We start from the raw sequence: 21,222 nt of genomic DNA on the forward strand, positions 1-21,222 counted from the left end.
ATATTTCAGAAAACAGGTTGACTTCAAGGGAGACCTGTAGTGCAGAATCAGGCAGCTGCTGCCATTTATTATGTAAGAGGCAACTCCACATTTTCTTTGGTTCAGTCTGCCCTGTTATAAAGCAGTTTTCTTTGGCCCCTTTAGGTGTCATGAGCAGAAGAAATGTTTATTTTTATTTTTATTTCCCTTGCATTCACATGTCTTTTGTTTGTTTCTTATCAGTTAGTATCTATTCATTGGCCTGTCTTGTTGTCTTACATTTATTTGCATTAAAATACGTGTCAGTCATTACCCCAGGGGTTGCACTGAAGTTAGTTTCCTGCATCTAGCAGTTTTGCTCTCTGTAGTTATTGTGTCACCTAGAAATAATTTTCTTACATAGAAGGTAAATGGGCCAGCTACCTGAAGTTCTGTCCCTTAGCTATTTATTTGTTCAATCAGTCCATTTTTGTAACTAACTAGTTTTGAAGCCCCATAAGTGTGACAGAATAATTAAAACCAGAATAATCTTCTCTTCCTGAGGCTGAGGGACCTAGAAATCAGAGAACACATGCTGGATTTTTTTTTTTTTTTTTTTTTTTTTTTTTTTTTCTTTTAGAGTAGCTTTAAGAGTGACTTGGATAGAAAACTCCCACGTTTGCGCGGCAGAGCTGTATCAGGTTTCCTTGCGATACAAGTTGGCTTTATAGAAGGCAGATACTATCTACGTGTCTTTCTAGTGAGCTCTTTATTATTGTTTTCTCTTGTTGGAGTCTGCTCCAGAAAAAATCGAGTGGTCCTGCTCAATAGTTGTACTGCTCTATCATCATAGTGTGTTTTCTTTTTTCCACTTCTGAGTACAAAAATACTCTACGTGTAGGTGTATTTACATTAATCTTTTCACATAATTTTAAAATCTTACTGTATATAATGTAATCTCTCATAATAACTTCAGATGTTCATGGCAAAACATTGAATGATAAGGAGAAAACTTTAGTGCAGAAATGAAAGGTAAGTGGTTTGGTTATCTAAATTAGGTCTCGATCATTAATGCTGATCTGTAATCTTTGCTTGTAATAAGCCTTTGCAAAACAGTATTCATCAGATATATAGCGTTTGGTTCTCCCTTGCTATCATATGATCATATAATCACATGATTATTTAACTGCAAAGCCCACTGATGCTTCTAGAAAGACCTGGAAAAGCAGGACTCTCAGAAGTAGCGCTGATGTCTTTCTGCATGGAGGAACATTGCTTTCCTCTCCAGCGGAATGTCCCCTTTTGTCATTCACTGTTCACATTTCGGCAGGCTGAGTTGCTGTCAGGGTATGCATCACTCTCCATCAGCTCACCTACATGTGTACAGGTGTAGAGGTGGGGGAAATTGTGTATTCCTGGTGCAAGCAAAGTGCTTCTCTGTCATCTGGTAGTGCCTTTTGGGAATAAACAAATTTGATGGTGACAGAACCAGATAAAGACTACCTGAAAATAGGCTTCAAAATGTAGAATAAATAGCCTGACTTTGATTTCCAATAGTGTCCCAGCTATTCAATTAAGTGTATAGCTGTCCCACTTGAACAGTTGATTATTTGTGATTTTGTATGTGGAAAGTTTAATGTGTTTCAGTTACCTGTACAAATAATTCTGATCTGCAAATCAGTTGACTCTGATTTGAATAATGTGTATTTATAAAATAACAAAACTTGTCTGAACTTAACTTGCACTGATAGAGTGACTTCATAAAACAGCCAGATTTGAGTATCTTAGATGCACACAGCTGATAACTGAAGTTTATCATATTAATTCCATGTAGTTAAATGTACCAGTTTTTTTGGTAGAGACACAAAGAATATTAGTATCAAGTCTGAACAAATTACCTGTAATTACTTCCTGTCAAAGTTGACGTAAAAGCAACAGGAAACAAGTTAACCTTCTTAATTGTTTGATTACTGGATGTTCTATTGTCTGATGCAAGGAAAAAAAAAAAGACATAATTTATTACTACCATAATTTTATTTCTGTAGAGCAGAATTACTTCACAACATCGTCACCGCGTCCTTTGCACACTTCGGTGTCTTTTGTTTGTAAATCATCTCAAGGGAACTCACAAAGCTGCTTCTGGCAGTTTCTGATAGAGGCAGGAATTTTATATAGCTTTCATGACAAAGCTGTTCCCACAAGTGGTCTCCTTCATGGTCAGTTCCTGGTAGCAGTGTTGTGATATATATCTCCCAGGTGTTTTGAACCTCTATGTCCATGAGATCTCACCCACTAGTCTTCTGTGGCACTGCTGTGGATGACAGGCTTAGGGAATGCTTTAAGTGGACTAGACACCAGTGTCTTTTTTGCTCTTGGAAGACAGGATCCACATCTTCAGGATAGTCAGTAAGTATAACAGGATATTTAATTTCTTCTGTTATCCTAACTGAGCACAGAGTACGCTACTGGGCAATGGAAAGAAATATCATCACATTCAACAACAGAATTGTTAACAAAGTTGTAGTTGCAGGATAAGAATTTGAGTCTGCTGTGATCTCCTTAGCTCTTGGTCCGTGGGTGTAAACCCGAGGGCAGAATTTGGATACTTTACTAATCCAGGAGTCATAGGAAGTCAGCTTTTCCTTCCCCACGCTCTATTTATGAAGCTTCAAAGAAAAGTATTGCTTCAGTTTGGGCACAGAAGCAATAAGTCTGGAAATTTAGGATGATATTTTTATATTAAAATTTCATGTGGGCATAAAATATTCATCCAGGAAACTGCTTTAATACTGGTAGCCGTGGTATTAGATGCAATGACAGTCTGGACTATCTCTTTCATTATCACTGAAGTACTTTGAGTTCTGCAGTTGCCTCATTTATGAGGGTTGGGAGTTCTGGACATGGTGGTGATGGTTTGAAAGCCTGTTGCACACTAAATGCACTTGGTGTTGATAAATAGCTAAAAGCTGAGCTAGCAGTATGTATCATTTATTTCTTAAAACAAGCTATTTGATTGGTGTAGGGGAAAAAAGTAGATAGATACCGATGTAGTGAAGGATACAGCTGAATCAGTGAGGTGTGTGTTAAATACTAATGAATAAAACACGCTGCTAGTGTAGTCATCACTCATCTGTAATGACACTTAACTATTTTCACACCACTCATATAGAGTGTTAATGGCATGCGGTTAGAAGAAGCTCAAAAAGAAGCAAATCACAGCATTTCCTCTTGAACTGCTATTACTTACAGTTGTTTTAGACTTTAAACAAGCAAGTAGTAATGTGAAACTGATAGAGTAGAACTTGTTCTAACACAAAAATGACTATGCTTAAAAAAGGTTGTGGTAAATTTGTTACACTCCTGTTAAGCAAGGAATGTTATATGGTGGCTCTGTGCGTTTTCTTAGTTTAAGAAAGGTGTTGTATAACTAGGAATGGGTCATTGTAGCTATAGCCAATCAAGGGTAAGAGGTGCCACATCATGTTAGATGTGTAACCTAAGGGTGGAAAAATCGTGGTGTCACCCAGAAACAATCTTCGGAGGGAAACAGCTTGGGGTGCAGAAGGGTTTGTCTGAAACCCGCTGTCAAAGACTGCAGAACTGTTGGATTTGACATAAAATCTCATGTTGGATTAACTGCAAGTAATCTAACTTATGTGATTATATTGAATCAGACTGTCCGGTTACGTATACACCTAAAAAAAAAAACAAACCCAGTTTCTGTGATAAGCTACATGAAAAAAACCTCAGCCTACATCTCAAATTGCTTGAAAAGTATTTTGCATCACAGCAGGTTAAAACTTTGTTTAGGGTTTAACCAAGCACTGGGGCACTATTAGCATAATCTGTTTACTGTCTGGGTAGATGATGATTGCTCCCAGATAGACTTAAGGGAAATTATCATTCTGAAATCATGAAGGGGCACTCAGTGGCAAGGAGGGAGGAATTCTGAAGTTAGCTGGGACTGAATTTAATAGTAAGGAATCCTCGGTGGGGTGGAGTGAGTAAGAAATTCTGAACCTTAATAACTCAAGGGTGTTGGTAGTACAAAAGGGAAGGATTCCCAAAGCTAGCCTTCCTGCATCCCTCAGGATATAAGCTATGCAAAAGGACTGTATCCCTGAACATCTGTGCTCAGAATGGGACGGCACTTTGGCTGGATAGAGAGGAAGTAGAAGACACTTCTGGTATTGCGATAAGTAGATTTTCTATGGCTCACTCTTATTTCTGTCCTGTCTGTTAGTGTTTTGTAATTCAGTTTTCTGACTCAGATTTTGTATAAAAATATTCCTATCTGTTCTTAATTGACCTGGATTTGAATGACTTCAAGGCACTTCCCTGGTTTCAAGATTTTCCATCCTATCTAGGCATGGTGAACTTTAAACTGGGATGCTGGACCATTTTCATGATGTGACCTCCCCTCAGATACCACCCAAAGGTATCCAAAGAATAACTAAGTGTACCACCACTGAGGTGCATGGGCTACTCTAGTTATGACAGCTCAGGCCCGTGTGCCAAAAAACCTCCTCTGAATTGGCAGCATTAGCCAGGAAGCTCCTTGGTATGCGTTAAGGTAGTGAAGCCTGTGCAACTAGTAACTATTACTGTTTCCTGTCACTGAATCTTAGCAGCTTCAGTGTTATCAGCTACAATGAACCATTTTCCACAAGGTATAGGAACATGGATCTAGGGAGGTCTCAGGGAGGTCTTACGTTCTGGGTTGATAGAGATGGGCACTGAAACACATACCAGATACTTTTTTATGAGAGAGAGAGAAAACCTTGTCCTAGATAATATGGAGGCTTTCAAAAGCGTTATTGCCTTCCTTAGATTGTACTCATGTAAATCCTTTTACACGTTTACTTCTACATGATGAATATAAGAGTACATGTTCCTAGCCAAAACTGGTAACTGATGTTGTAGCAGTTCTACCCACAAAATCAAAGGTATAGGCTAATGAACAGTATTGTCTTTTGGCAATTTTCAGGTAATTTCAGGAGATTAAGGAACAAGGTCATAATCAGAGGGGTTCTGATTTGTTTGGGTTTTTTTCCCCTGAACTGCTGCTGGTTCCATGCAAATTCACACCCTGATCAGAAATGATCCATCTCCCCTTTTTAAATACCTCCTTATGATTTAAAGTGTTTCTTAGTCAAGCATACACTTTTAAGGTCACTATTTTTGTTGAGTCAACAAACTTCCCCATTGCTTTTCCCTGTTTGTGTACACTGTCTCTTTCTCAGTTCCGTTTTTCATCTCATATTTGTATTTTATACCCTCATCTTTATTTCAGAATACCCTTTGCCTTTATTATTGTATTTTTTATTTCTTAAGAATTTTTTTCCATCATCTTTCTCTTCCTTTCAACTGTCATCTGGTCTATTCACTTCATTATTCTCTTACTTCCATTTAGACAGCAGTATGTCATTCCAGGTGCAGCTGTGTTAAGATAGTTCTGGCCATTGCGTTCTCTAGTAGACAGGTGGAAATGTCTGTGATCAATCTGTTACATTTCCAGTTATTCATCTGTGCCGGTATGTAACTTAGTGGGACTTTATCGTGCTTCTATCTGTAATCTACAGTCCCAGGTTTTACAATGCTCCTTTTAATTCTTGCTTGTGTACTTCAATTACTTATGTCCATTTACAAGCCTTGCTCCTCAGGTCACTAGAAAAGATAATGCTCATTCATATGTCTAATTTTGAAGCACAAAGTGCTATTCTAAGTTCAGACAAGGAATTTACTAAAACTCAAAGGCAGTAAATGCTTTGTAGAATAAGGTAAATATATTTAGTTTTCTAGGTATATTTACTAGATTTGTAGTAAAAAGATTTTACTTCTTTTCTCACTAGTTTTAATTTGCTTGTACTACTTCTACATATAGATGCACTAGTGTCAGAAATGACAATGGGCTGTTCATTTTTTATTTCATCATTCATTTACAAAGCAGTTAATATCACATTAAAAAGTCGGATTAATGTTTTTTGTCTAAAACAAGATCATCTGGATTCCTTTGGGAAAGTGCTTTAGAAAGTATTTTCCCTTGGTGTTCCTGTTAGTTTACAAGGCTCAGACTTCCATTCAGATTATGGAGAAAATAAATCATTGTGGTTTTAAGCAGGCTCAAGAGCCTGTCTGCCCAAAGCTGACATCAGGAGGAAGGAATCATTCTATCTTCCTTTTTTTGTCTGGGGAGCAGTGGCATATATTTAAACTGTCATACATCAAGGTTATTGTTTGCCAGTAAGGGGCGTCCAAGAGGATTATGTTGCAAGGACAGCCATGTCACACAATAAATGTGATGTGCGACACATAGGGAACATCAAACTTCCTTCACTTAGACTGCAGTAGGATGCCTACCCAATGGATGCCATGGGTTTCCTCATGGGGGCAATCATTTTCAAACCTCATGCTATTGAATATGGCTGCAATAACTGTACATGGTAAGGAGCTCTTAGGACAAGACCAAATCCCAAAGCTATTTGTTCTCTCAAATCTAGGAGGAAAATGCCTTCCTGGAAAAGATGAGAGTAAGTTGGCTGATCCTCTCAAGCTGGTATATCTTGCAGGGGATTTCTGTGTACGTAACACATGAATATTGAGGCTGCTGCAATGTTTTCTACAGCTGACGTCATCCTCTAGTACTAATGCAGCTTCTTCACTCAGAGAAGCAACTGTGAGAGAATTCTAGAAACAAGTATCTTAAATCTGGCAGGGGCATGAATAGTGGTAATAGGGACGTATGGCTGACAAATAGCTAGACCTGCCTTCTAAGAGCTTCAGGGACGTTGCAGTGCAGTATAGCTTGTCAAAGCTGAATAGAAAAAGATGTCTCATAACATGTGTCACTTCCAAAACTGGTTCAGTGTATGAGATGAGCTGCTTTGATGTTCTCAGATGCTTTGTTTCTGGCATTCTCCCAGTCCAGTAACCCTGAATTTTCCCTGAAGTACTGCCTCAATGTATCTGCCATCCACCTTTCCAAAGGGGGAGGTGGGATCAGAAAGCTTTTCAGCACTGCCAGTTCCTCCAGGAATCTGACTCAAGTGCCACTTGTCTGTTCCAGATGAGCTTCCATTTTGCCTCCTTTCAGGTCAAACCTTTTATTTTCTACTATTAAAGCAGTGAACATATAATCATTTGCTTTTCCACCCCTTTAATTTTGTCTGAAACTGATTCTGACCCTTGGGTTTAATTACTCTGAGACAATCCTGAGCTACCTGTAAAAACTCTCTGTGAAGCAAGGCCATTCTGTTCATCCTAACTGTGTTTTTCAAACTGATGATTACTCCTGCCATCCAGTCCTCAGGTATGTTTGAACTGCTCACAGAGATTTGTAGTTAAGCTCCCAGAAAGTCTTCCTACAGAGTAGCACCTCCAGTTAATAAGAACCCAGTCCAGGTTCAGGTGCAAAGGTGCTGTTAAGACCATTACCTTCCCCTAATGTCAGTGAGAGCAAGGCAATGCATCAGGTTAAGAGCATTAGCTATTAATTGTACGTCTTCTGTTACAATTTCCAAATGTGTGCCCGTTGATACAACCAAAGTTTGTTCTGCAGAATAGCAGAATTTCAAAACTTGAGGCTCTTTATGAGTCTTGGTATTGTCTCGGTCCAAAAGAGTTATTGCTGTAATTCCATTTGGATAAAGGATGCTTGCCACATCCTCAGCAATTTGTTCAGTGTGACTTTTATGGGTATGCGATCCCACAGCCTTCTCCAATTTCTGATAATTGATTGCTAACTCTTGAAGAAAACTGCAAGAAGCAGGGACTGATGGGAAAGGAATTTGCCCACTTTCACACTCCATGTTCAGTAAATCTGTACTTGAATCTTTGGTAGCAAGAAGGATGAAGAGAAGCAGAGAAAACACAAAACTACTTTTAGCTCAAGTAAGACGGGACTGTGCTGACTCCCCAGATGAAGGACACTGCAGGTATTCTTTGCACAGATGCTCTGTTTCCTCCCTAACTAACTGCAGGGGAATGTCAGACACAGTGCTGCTCAATCCATATCTCTTTATCTCTTCAGCATAATTATTCTCTTCACTTTAGGCCTTCATCTCTCATACAAAAGAATAAAGCACGCTGGCTTTGCATAGACAGGTTGTCAATGCTCTACAGAGAAGTTGCTGCAAGAAACATCATGTAATGGTGGAATTAAACTGGTCTGAAAATGCAGCATCCGGCATCTTCCTACTAACAAAGAAAGATCACTGCTGGACTTAAAAACTCGACTCTGCTGCCTCAAATAGTTGGTTTTTTTCCTGCATTTCATTCGGTCCAGAAATTCAGACCTTTAGCAGCATGTGGTGATGACCACAATAGAAGCACACCATCGTGTTTATTCTTCAGTGTCAAGTAAATAGCCCTTTACTAATGTACCTCTTTACTCTTGAAACATTAGATTAGTCATTATTTATCCAAATCACTGTTTGAAAACATTATCATTGTCTTCCAAAAGTAAATGGAAACTATCCCACGGACTTCACAGCACACTAATACAAGTGAAGTACTAATTATTATTCTACTGTACCAGTAACTATTCTAGTGTTCATTTGTCTATTTTGGGATATACTGAAAGCAGCATCCTCATATGTTTCTTCTAAAGTAATTTAGAAGAAAAGTTATTTTTTGAAGGTTTTTTGTTGTGGTTTATTTTTTTTAACATGGCAGTTTTAAATCTGCAGATTGTCTCAGTAAGTAGGTTATATTTGAATGTATCAATAAATGTTCTGAGTAAGAAAAGAGAAGAAAATAGTATTGTTAAGTCTAGTCCATGTGCAACAGTTCAGAGTAATCATAAACCAACCAGTAACTTCCACAACAGACATCCATCCCTCTCTAGAAAAAACATGGCAGTCAGTACAAATCTATGTATGTAACACATGTATCTTCAGTTTTATACCAGGTAAGAAAAACAAATGGTAGCCTCTCAGTTTGTTGATCATTTAAGCCAGTTGTAATGCCTCAACATTTAATGAAAAAATAATCATTTGAGAAGCTTCAATCAAAGGAGAGAGGGTGTATTAACAAGCTGAATGCTGAATACCTAATTAGGTCTGACCTATCTCTGTGAGCACATCTTGTGTGTCAGCTAGAAAGCCATCTTCCTAGAAAGCCATCCTTGAGGCACAGATAGTTTTCTATTTCTGCTGAGCTGCCTTAATCAGTTCAGGGGCAGAAGCTCACCAGATTACAGTATTTTATTTCCTTAATTACAAGATGTTTGCTTCATTCTTCTCTTGCAAGACCATTTACCCTGATTCGCTCTCTGTATTAAATGTTTTTAGATATGGGGTTATTTAGGCATTAGTGAAATAGAATCTATTCTGACTGTGAGCAATTAAGAGAAAGTGCACATCTGATCCCTGGAAAGGAGCTGCACTAGTTTTTGATCTGCTGCTCATTAGACATTCTTGTGAGGCTGCAGACATTGCTGGAGTAATGATGGCTTAGCTTTGGAGAAAATATTTGTCCAGACTAATAGCTCTTCCTGACAGAATCAGAATCATTATCAACTGCTCTGCAGCTGCTAAATGTAGAATTACAAGAGATACTTTTTTACCCAGTTACTTTTTTTCACACAAATTCTAGTCAGGTGGGGGTGTGAAATTGTCAGGTTTTGTTTATTATTCAATATCATAAATGGATGAACTTTAGCAATGTTGTATTATGCTTTGCTTCTCAGTGACCCCTGAAGTCCCTGGACAGGGCAATCTTGCATGGCTGGTTTGGGCTTCTGGAAATGGCCACGACCTCGTTTCTCATGTTGTACAACTTGATTTTAAATACTTCTTAAAGATTCCTGTAAACACTTGCAAAGGTCAGACTACAGTGGCACAAATAGTGAGAAATGTTTCCAAAAATGCAAGAACGCGTGCTTTAGACATATCACGTGTCTCTGTTCTTACTCAGTTCTGTTGCGGCTTAACCTGGCAGGCAGCTCAGCACCATGCAGCCATTTTCTTACTCCCCTCTCTCTGTGGGGAGTATCATTGACTTGATACCCTTGTTGGTTCCCAGACAGACCTTTTCCTTTAGATGTTCTACAGGAGGAAAGGAAAGGAAAGAAACTTTTTATACGAAGTGGTCAAACAAGAAAAACTTGCTATGAAATGTAACTTTTTAATAACAGCCTCTAGGCACAGAAGTGAAGGTAAAGCAAAGAGGCAAAGTATTTTAAAGGCAGACAGTACATCATTTCTGGAGCACCTGTAGCGCATACTTTTCTGCAGCTTCTGACAGCTGAAAGCACTGAAACACGTTGCTTACAGTGGAAGAGATAATTCAAAGAAGTAAAAGTTAAAACAATTTTCTGGAGAGTATAAGATGGAAAAGACTTTTTGTTGCAAGGATCTCTATGGGAAAGAAAGCAAGCCATGCCAATTAAGTGACAGCTGTCCACTATGCTTCACCATAGATGAGATTAGTAGATTTGAGATCAGCTATTTGTACCTTGCTTCTTTCAAAGAACCACAGTGTGAGTATACAGAACTATCTGTATACTCTGTGAGATCTGAAAGTCTCGAATAGAAAGAGCCAATGCAATCGTGGTTCACAGTGATTACATTGTGTATGAAGTATTTAATTAAAAAAACAGACTTATTGATAGAGTGTTGCATACTTGACAGAAATCAAGTATTTCTTTTAATGTGTATGCATTGTACTTAATGAATGGACACGGCTTACCAAATGCCTAGCTTTTTGCATTTATGAGTCTCCAAAAGCATAAGAATCTGGATGAGATGGGAGTGCTTGGCAGTGTCCCTGCACCCACATACCACTTTCATGTCTCACCAAGCTCTGCCTTCCACTGCCAGTGCGCTTTGCCTAATTCGGTGTAGAGTCACCACCACATTTTTCAGATGTGATTGTGACATGCAAAGGACATGATTCATCAGTACCCTGGAGCAAGTGCCTCACTCTTTGCATATTTGCATTTCCATTGATTTGAAAGGGCTACTAAGCATCTGAGTCCAGGCAAATCCTGGCCTGTGTAAGCCTGGGAACATTATTTAAACTCCTGAATAGGAGCCTGACAAAGTGTAAGTTCTGTGTTCCTCTGTAAACTTGTTTTATCATCATTTTCAGTGCATGGTGAACACCAGCCCTTCCTCAGGCTCTTCAGTGACCATGGGAGATTGTTGCCTTAGGGGAATGGAAACCAAGTAATCTTTCTTCCACGTTCTCTTGGAATTTTACCAACCATCAGCACAATGGGGGGTGGGGGGAAGTAAGTCACATCCCATTGTCTGAACAGGACTTGCTGTTCCCTGTTGAACAGTTTTTTGTGGGCTTAGGAATTTATCAGATGGAAAGCTGTTTTTTGCCAAAGAAGTTCTGAGCCTATGCACAGTGAAGAAAATTCTATCATTTACGTATCATCCTCCTGGTTCTTAAACACGTCAGTAACCATTCCTGCCTTTCAGTCTCTGGATGCTTTGCAGTAGCTAAGACTAATTTGGATTACATTTTAGCTTAAAGTATTTTAGCAGAATGGTCTTGCTCTGGATATCTCTAAGTGATACCCTTTCAAACCCTTTTTAAAGGCATGAAACTTGTGTTGAAATAAGTTCTCTAAGACAGCTCTAGCGCTCAGCTTTTCCTTTTCCTTTTTTTTTTCTTTTTCTTTTTTTTTTTTTTTTTTTGTGGGAGGTTGCTGGTATCTGGTTTTGCTTCTTCAAGGACATGACACGGTGAAACAGAATGAAAACATTTTTTGTTTCCTTTCTGAACTTATATTAACAACCCTCTTTCTTCCGAAAACAGAAGAGAGTTTCAGGACCGCATAAATATTATTACTAAGCTTTAAATGCCCTGAAAACAATGTCAGGCTAAAGCAAACAAAGTCCACAGAGGAGAAGCTATGTTTATTCGGATGTTAGCTTCAGCAGCACCGTGGCAGTGTGTCACTGTGTAGGCACCAAATAGGAAACCCTTCTCAAACCATGTCTTCCTGTGTAATGTTGAAGGAGAGCTGTTTTAGAACACATCAGTACCTCAGGGACAGAACACAGATGTATTCTGTGTCCTCTGCCTCCCCAGGCAGGCAATGTGAAGTGCCATATGACTGCAGTCTCTGGTCAGTCAGTTTGGAGGCCCGTGCTGAGGAGTGCCAGTGAGTTGAGGTGACAGAGCTTCAGCTTTACATCTGAGCTCCTATCAGCAGTTCTTCTTAAATATATCTGTGTGATTTGTAGCACTAAATAGCAGCGGTCTGTTGTGAACGTTTACCTGTCTAGGGAACATCTCAGTTGAGGATATTATGTTAGCATAAGGAATGATTCTGTTTTGCCTCAGGAGTTCATTGACTTGTGAGATACATGCTGTTCTGTGCTGTTATGCAGTGTGACTCAAACGGTGTTTCAAAAGAAAGAGACGCACTGCTTTCTATACACCCCGCTCTCTCCTGCAAAAATCAGTTTTCTCTGCATTAAGTTTTGGATTAGACTGGAAACTCTCAGCAATACCCTCTGAAAGAGCAGCCCTCCGCTGCTTCTCTGTTGGCACTATCTGGCTCTTTTGCACTGCACATGCCTCAGTGCTCAACAGCCCCACGTTCTGTGAAGTGATTTGAAGTGTCTTCCTGTGAAAACAGCAGCTCTGGTTTTAGGACGACAGCATTGTGATAATATTGGTTTTACTAGCTCAAAGTTCAATTTCAGTGTAATAATAAATAAAAAAACCCTGCACGTTCAGCTCTTTAAAAAGAAACTGCATAGACAGCAGCTCTTCACATTCAGGGAAGTGATTATAGGCCATGCAAGTGAGGAAGAGGAGAAAGAGGGAAATGACAAGAATCAGACACTGCTGCCCTGCATGATGAATTTGGCACTCGGCACTGTGTAAGTGGATGGATCTGCTCCTTACGGGGAGGGGGCACGTGACTGGCATTTCTTTTTCTGATTCACTGCTTTTTAGAGGTTGCAATAACCAAGGCTGTTTTTACCAATTAGCGGTACCTGTGATATTGTTAATGTTGTCTATATTGGTGGGACCAACAAGAATGTGCCTTCATTATAGGTTACGGAGCGTAAATTACATTAAACCAGAAGTTCTCTCAGAATGACAGCAAGGAATTCCAGTCATTCCTATGCTATGAATTTGACATAGTCTGTATGTACTTAATGTTATCCTGGAATTGCATCGTCCAGATTGGTACTTCAGGTCATTTGAGATAAGCTTGTCAGCAGGTTTTAGGATGAGTGTTTCCTAGAATCTGGCCTCTGCTTTATGTGGGAATTTGGCAATGAATTTGGCCCTAACCAGGTACACCTGATTTAGTGGTGGGCAACCCCGACTGCAATAGGTTCTGTGATTCTGTGACCTGTGCAACCCTGAGCAGTCTCTTTTCAAGTAATATTCTGAAATATTCTGAAATATTCTTAGCTTCCTTGGAAGTATTATTTAGTACCGACTTTACTTTTAGCTCCTACTTGGTTTTAAGAAACGGTGTCTTGGAGTTTTGTCGTTATGTATTTACTTGCCTAAGGATGCTATGTTGCACTTCAAAAATTAACTCTCATTTTTTTAAGTGAATTGGAAATTGGGTAGATTAAGGGCTTTTAGAACTTAAATTTTATTTGCAGTTAGTCTGTCAGATTTGTCTTTCATATTTTTTACCTTTAATCAACAGAAAAACAATTCTGAAAATATTACTGAAAACACGCTGTTACAGAGTTTTACAGGCTCTACTTTATAACTGCTCATTGTGAAGAACACCTTATGTCTGCCTACCATTTAGTTTTAAAGATCCTTTTCCAAATGCTGTACCAATGCTGTGTGAATTCAGTCTTGTATGCTATTCTTGGGAAATCACACAGTTATTTCATTAGTGGTTCCACGATGGCTAACTTCTTGTGTTTATAGGAATGAATTTTCAGCTATAAAGGGGAGGGTAAGGTATAAAGGAAGGGAAGGTTATCTGAGAGAGGTAGAAAACATAAATGTTATGAATGGAATCAAGTATTTTCAAGCATAACTTTTTTATTCAGTTTCAGTGTGGTCAAAATTGGCATCAGTCTTGCTTGAGGCTTTTTTGCTTCCCTTGAGTTTGACAGTCTGTTTGTTATCTCTGTAATTAATGCTATTCCAACCCAGCCATTATTGTCTTTCTACGCAGTTACTGGCATTCCCACTCATGAGTCTTCTCAGAGCTCTCACGATGCTCTTACACCTGCCAAATGCATCATCTGATATGTCAGCAAAGATGCATGACCGTGCGATGTTCCCTCTTCCACAAGCAGCCTGTCTAGTCCCACGCTCATTTGAGGATGTGGTTTAAACCTCTCTTCCTTTTCTAACAGAAAACGGGATGTATTCATCACCATTACTCTGTTCTGGTGCTATAGCTCAGTCTCAGTGGAGTTCTGTTTTATGTAAGTCATCAAGTCAGGCCGTGAAGTCATACAGCTGAAAAGTGGCAAAGGAGCAGGGCCTTCCCATTGCTCTGCCTCTCTTCCCAGCTTCTATCTGTGTCTATTCACAGGAACCTTTTCTCTGTGTAATTTCAGAGGCATTCATCTCAGATTTTCACATTTCTTGTCATTTGAGCCATGTTCTGTGTATGCCTGTGCTGCATCACTGTGTATCTCAACTGAAGTTTACTTTCTTCTCCATAGCTGTTTATGCTTAAATTCACACTCCTACTTGTGTCATTAAAATTGTAGTTATGATCCAACTGTGCAAAGAGTTTTTGGGCAGCAACGTGCAAAATAAAGCTGCAACAGCTTGTAGTACTGTTAAACACTTGCAGTGAAAGATTTGGAAATTGAGGTGTTTCTTAATGTGATTCATAATCCACCTCCTAATTTTTAGAAATCAGGGTCTTTAACATGCTTTCTCATTGCAGAATACAAGTGAAACAAATTTTACACTGATGATGAAAAATTCAGGGTGGGAGGAACCAACGCAACAACAACTTCAGCACAAACCAGCATTTCAAAGAGAGGTGGTGTATTTTTAAAGTTGCTGGGACCCTGAAGGCCAGCATCCATCTCCTGCCTTCAGGTACTATATATGCCATTATCAGGCATGGAAGGATCAATGCAGCAAAATGTAAGCTCACTCTTTTATGAGTCAGTTGTGCTCCCTAAACAGAAGGACAGTTAGACAATAATTTTGAGTTTGAGAGTCCTCCTGCTGGTTTACGTTGTCCTACTGGTATAGTAAACTTAAAAACAAACAGGCATGAGAAATATTCCATTCATAATTTGGTTGCTTCTGCAAACATGATTTTTGGTGGTTTTTTTCCTTTGAGAGTTCATGTTCTTGTCTTCTCTGTGGATGTCCCTTTCAGGCTTGAGTTCTATGATAAAGAAGGGATGAGGCATCAACAGCATTGTCTGCTGTCCATTCAAGCTTACATTACTGAAGTATATCCCTAGTAGATCCTAATAACTCCCCCTCCACTGCTGAAATTGCATAGTCCCTCCTCAGGCATTCAAAACGGGTAGAACAGAAACCTAAGGACAACTTGGCTTTCCAGTTCCACCTGCTGATGTTGGAGGAATTGCATTCACTTAAAATTTGTCATTTCCACTTGTACGTGTAATAGAAGTGCCAGAAACAGGGAAGTTGATGCAAGTTGCTGACTGAAATCTAGCTTTAGAAGAGCTGTGCTTTTATGGCTCATTTAGGTCTTGGTTATAAGTAAATACTGCTAATCATTAAAGCGGAGGTTAAAAATTGGCAGGGATTGACATAAAAGATACTGACTTTCATTTTCTAACTTCAGTCTGTTCATTGATCCTTTCAAATAATGTCAAGGAGAGTACTGTTAGTCTTTTCCATTCTATTTGAGAAGAGGGTGTAAAATGCCTGAACATGTAAAGAGATTACATTAAAGTCAATATTTCCTTTTCAGCAAGGTGGGTCAGTTCTGGAATCACTCCAGTTTTCTTTTATAAATATAAGCCTTCAGAGGAATTTTTAGTCCACTCCACCTAGCCAGCTAACATAGCTTTGTTTAATGTTTTGAATCCGGCATGGCTCCAGCAGAGAATATCCCGTATTTATTGATATTGAGGCTTTTTGTGGTTGGGAACATGAGTTCTTTGTGCTCAGCAGTCTCACTCTAGTCATGTGCTAAAGGAAGCAGCTGACCACGGTGCCCTTTCTTCTCATTATGCCATTTTACTATCTTGTCCTGAAAAAGTCTTCCAACCTTAGGTCAATCCAAAACCTATGTTCTACTTGCTTGTTATAAGTATGGAAAGGCTGAAGAATAACTGGTGTACAGAGCAGTATGAACTGTATGTCTGACAAATCATACAGTACAGCAGGCGGTCTGGGTCATATCCTTTTCTGCTTTGCTATGAAGACAGACTCTAAATGCAACTCTGTATCTGTAACTAGTGCTACAGAAACAAATACCACAGAGAACAGGTGTCTTCAAAAGGCAGGAAGGAAAGAGAAAAATAAACACAAACTTTGCAGAGAGGAAGAAGGTTTAGACGCACTGTCCTGACTTTTAGTATCTTCCATTTTTCCATCCCTGCTACAGCAAACCTGCTGAGTCTCCTATCCAGGGAAGGGCTTTGGGATGCTTTAGATAAGAAGGTCTGGCAAACGCTGCTCAAAGAAATAACAATACAGTCAAGTTAGAGTGATTTAAACAAATAAAGTTTTCCCAGCATTAGTCTTGCTGTGGATAAGTCAAAGTAGCGTTTGCTAGGTTTGCAAAACTAACGGGATGGCTACAAGTCAAACTGGCTTCTGTCCAACTGCATAGAAATGTCTGTGTGAGGAACAAATACTTCAGCTGTTGCTGCAGCATCACACACCCTTGTGCTCGTGTCCTTTGATGTATGTGTAACCGTAAGTCCGCAGCCAATGAAAAAGGTTTTAACATCTTTTCGCTGAAAATGTCAGTGCATGTTACAAACAAAAACAAAGAAAGGACTAAAAGGCAACACAAACACAAAGCCAAACCCTTTCCTGCGATAGCCTCAAATGTTCTGAAACTTCTATAAAGCCTATTTCTTGTTTTGGCACACTTAAAAAAAAAAAAAAATAATAATAATAATAATCACAAGCTTCTGTTCAGATCTATTTCCTGTCAGTATTTTCAGTAGTGCCATATTTAAAATTACACATGGCAAGTCACTGACATTGATACTTCTGCTTCAAAGCCTACACATGCCTACACACGTATATATGCTGCCCTTATGGGAGAGTATGTACATGTCGTTGTAAGGTAAGAAAGGTAAGATTTGCTCTTTTAAGAATAACACAGCTCAAATGAATTTTCACTTTTTGTCCCGTCTTACCGGTTAAGAAACTTTGAAATGGTCCTTTTCTGTTGGCATAAAACTGAGCAGACCTACTTTGAATTATCACTGGAATTTCTACCGATGAAACCAATTGAATTTAATAAACAAATTAACAAATAAAAGCTTAAACAAGAACACCCAGTTCAGCAAGAATATGGGGGAAAAAGCATATACGGTCTCCACTAAAGAGTGCCATTTCGATATACTGCCTTGAAATAAACAAACTTGGCTTTTAAATTCAATGCAATTCAATGCATACAAGTCAAGTCATCCTGATGCACTGAAATCCCCTGGAGGACATCACTGCCTATTTCCAAGTGTGAGTTTTAAGTTTAGAATCACTACTTGCTTGTGGTGATACTTAAGCTCATCCAGATGCTTAAATACCTTTACTTATGTCCTTGCCATAAGCAAAGTTTTTTTCTTTGTCAGTGCCTGATCTCATTGTCCTCTGGGAATGAGTACCTACCAAACTGCTATACTGAGTATTGAAAGTACAGGTACATCTGTATGTATTAACTACAAGCAGTTATATCATCACATTACATCAGTAAGTTCAAAACAGAGCAGCCAGGTCATACTTGGATATCCAGATCAGGAGTTCTTGTCAGCAGACTTCTGAGTAAAACCTCCTGTAATAAAGCTCTTTCATTCCTAAGAAATTGGGTGAAACCTCTCTACTTGACAAGTAGGCCGTGCGCCATTAGCTATTCTCTATCTCCTCAAGGTTAACCCTGCTATTTGCTATCTCCGTGAAAGTTTCTGACAAGCTGCGCAGATCATGGTCAAATAAGAAATAGCATTTTTGACTTTGATTCAGGCTCTCAAGATAAATAAAAAGCAAGAACAAAAGCTGTAACAGTGGTTTAAAGAATAGGAAAAGAAATAACATACAGCACAAAACCAGGTATGTGGCACTCGTATCGCCCCAAATTCTGATGAAATCCTTGGACTAGGTGTTGTGTTGTTTTTTTGTGTTTTTTTTTTTTTTTCATTATCATTGTTCCTAATCCTGAGTGGATGCTTCCCCAAGGACTCTTCCTTTGGCTTACATTCAGAAGCAAAAAAAAACCTGAAGCCTTGTGCAGTATGGGTAGCTGCACAACAGAATGTAGGTGGAAGCAAAACCTAAATTCTCCATTTAAATTAATGGTGAGTAAAAACTTCCTCGTAAACAAACTACTTATACGTATGCATAGATAAGTATCCTTGTATAAGTTTTCTATCCCACACGTGTAGCTGGGTTTATAAAGGGAGAATAGGAAATTAGTGTGTGAGATCGTTCAAAAACTATCCAACCTCGCATTTCTCTTTAGGCTTGCATCTTGTATTCAAAACAGGACTCTACACCCTTTATTTTCCTTTATATTGTCTTCTGTGGCAGCACATCTGGTTGACCTAAACCTGGATCTGATGGCCAAGTCATCACTTCTGTGGAACGCGGTAAAGGGGAAGAGGGTGAAGAAGTACTCTTCTGAAATAGGGTATGTGTGTCTAGACAGGACTTCATCCTGAGAGGAGCCCTACTGGAAGCCCTGGTGTGCTGTTGCAGCACTGAACCACAAACGCATCTGCATCGCTTAGCAGGATACATTCCCATCCCGCAACCCAACATGCGAGCATGTACTGTTGAGTTGTACTCCAAAAGTGCCCAGTGAGAAAAGGGAGGAGGAGTAAGAGATGGGAGTGAGTGTTTGAATCATGGTAATGTATCACTTTGTTATATACATAAATCCTGAAGAGTCAGTCTGGATCTGCTGTGTGCATTTGTGTTGTACCAAGCTATCAGCACTCCTGCAGTGCTGGCTTCCTAGCTTTGTTGTGCGAGCCTCCCTGCAGCACTGAAAGTTGTTCCTCAAGTGTACTGCTCATAGTGATGTGTGATTTAAAAGTTTTTGTTCTTGGTTTGTGAGACTGATGCGGAGAAACTTGTACTTCCCAGCTTACGGCAGGGGCGTTAGAACTAGATGATCTTAAAGGTCCCCTCCAACCCAAGCCATTCTGATTGCTTCAAGTATCTATGCGTAGACAGCTTGTGTACTAAAATACGCATCTAGCACTAGAGAGATAAGACTTGGGATCAGGTATGACTGCAGGTAGGACTGCCTCTGGTTCTGCCAGGCCTGACCTTGGGCAGCGTGGACATGCCAGCCAGCTCAGCAAAGGGCAATGCTTGGAAAGCATTAGGTGGATTACATCAGCTCCTTAACAGGAGAGGCTGTGAGACAGACGTGTGCCTCCTGCAGCAGAAAGAGGGGAGGGCTGTTGCAGCCTTAAGCCTGCTAGGGAAGCATCACTGAGTTCTGGAGGAATAAGTAATGGAAATTTCTTAGAAATAAAAAGGAAATGGCATAAATCATATGTGACGTGTTAAACGGTGCTTCAGCCTTTGTATACTTTCTGTAACTATCCATTACAAAGTAAGCTGGTTTATTTAAGCATCTGAGGTGAAGGGTTGCTGTATGTTCCTGGGCCTTATGTTATAAACCAAAATGTCTGCCGAGCTGCCGTGCTGTGCCGCTAAAGGTTTTTAATTTACATAAGGCATTACGTATGTTTTTTGAGCCCTACGGCTGTTAGGACTTTGTTGAGGAATCAAATATATAGCGACTCGGGCCTGCATCTCAATATCTCCATCTCGAGTAGGTGACACGTTTATCACGCAGATACGAGCTTTGTTTCGTTATTAATCCTGATAAACCCGCTGAGATCAGTCAGTCAGGACAACGCGTGTCCTTCCTGGGGCGATCCCGGGCTATCAGACGAGCCGCTGAACGAAGGCCCAGGCCCCCTGCAGCCGGGCCCTGCTTCCCTCAGCCGCCGCGCTGCCGGCGGGTTCCCGTCCGGGCGATCCTCCCGTCGCTCCGTGATAGCCGGGATCTCCCCGCCAGCTGCTCCGGGAGCGGGCGGCACAGCGCGGCTTGAATCCGCGGCTCCGTGAAGCTCCGTCCCCGGAGCTGCTCTGGCTTGAGTGATGAGCGCAAGGCGCCGCAGGGAGGGGAAGGGGAGCGCTACGCCATTTTCGTAGCTGGTGGTGAATAGGGGAGGGGGAAGCGAGGCGCGGGGGAAGGGGAGGAAATGGCTCCGCATTGGGCCAGGCGAGCTGCGGGGACGCGATCCGCACGGTGCGTAGGGGAGAGCGGGGCGAGCGCAGCGGGGGTTGGCGTAGCAGCGCTTGGCGAATAGCGTAGCGGTGGCGGCGGCAGGAGCTGCAGGAGGAGGAGGAGGCGCCGCGGCGGTTTGGTACCGAGCGGAGAGGGAGATGCACACGGCACTCGAGTGAGGTAGCTATAAAACCCCATTTGTTTACATTCCCTCCCCCACAAGCGGCCGGCGCGGCGGGGCGGGTGGCGGCCGGATCGGGCCGGCGGCGGGGGGGGCGGCCGGGGTTGCGGACGAGGAGCAGGAGCCGGCGGGCAGTAGCGGACACCTCCTTCCCCGCGATGCCGAGCGGGGGGCACGGCGGCGCGGCCACCTCGTGACGTGGCGGAGCCGGACCCGCAGGGTGGGCGAGGGGGCCGGGGGCGGCGGGTGGGAGCCGGTTCCCCCGCCCGCCGTCCCCATCCTTGCGAGGCGGCCACGCGGCAGGTAAAGCCGGCCGGCCGCACGCTGCGGGGTGCGGAACGCGGTGGCTCCAGGCCGCTGCGGGGGGCGCCGTCGGGCCCGAGGCGGCTGGCCGGGCCCGCTGCCCCGGGGAGGCGGTGCGGCTTGCCCCGCTCCGTGCCGCCGCTTCCTTCGCCCTCTTTCCGAGCCCGAATGCGGGTTGGGAGCGCCCCGTGCCCCGGAGCCGTCCGCCTGCGGCCACGTGGAGGCCCCGTGTCCGACCGCGAGGTGCTGCTCTCCGCAGGATAAAAGGAGCGCACTGAGGGGTGTGAGAGCGGGCTGTGGCCTGCCGTGCACCGCGGTGGTGACTTGCGGAATCAAACTCTATAATCCAGAGATGGGTTATAAAGCAGGTATGTTTATTCCAGCATTGCGCAGCGCCGGGTGC

At 41.4% G+C, this 21,222-nt stretch overlaps 1 protein-coding gene across 11 annotated transcripts in view; it reads left to right on the forward strand.

The window, feature by feature from the left end:
* The window catches only part of SLC39A10 (solute carrier family 39 member 10), a 116,639-nt gene that overhangs the window by 50,085 nt on the left and 45,332 nt on the right, over positions 1 to 21,222 (forward strand). For 3 of the 11 annotated variants that reach the window (XM_085552842.1, XM_015867668.3, XM_085552845.1), the window contains exon 1: positions 20,419 to 20,515. The exons of 3 other annotated variants lie outside the window; for them this stretch is intronic. The gene's annotated coding sequence lies outside the window, so the exon portion shown is untranslated. Of the gene's footprint in view, positions 1 to 11,957; positions 12,804 to 20,298; positions 20,357 to 20,418; positions 21,188 to 21,222 lie in introns of those variants that run through there. 5 more of the 11 variants (XM_032445685.2, XM_085552847.1, XM_085552843.1 and 2 more) reach the window with 5 other exon arrangements.

Source organism: Coturnix japonica, chromosome 7, assembly GCF_054131305.1.
Source record: "Coturnix japonica strain WE chromosome 7, WE-NBRP24, whole genome shotgun sequence".
In the NCBI taxonomy this organism is placed as follows: Eukaryota; Metazoa; Chordata; class Aves; order Galliformes; family Phasianidae; genus Coturnix; species Coturnix japonica.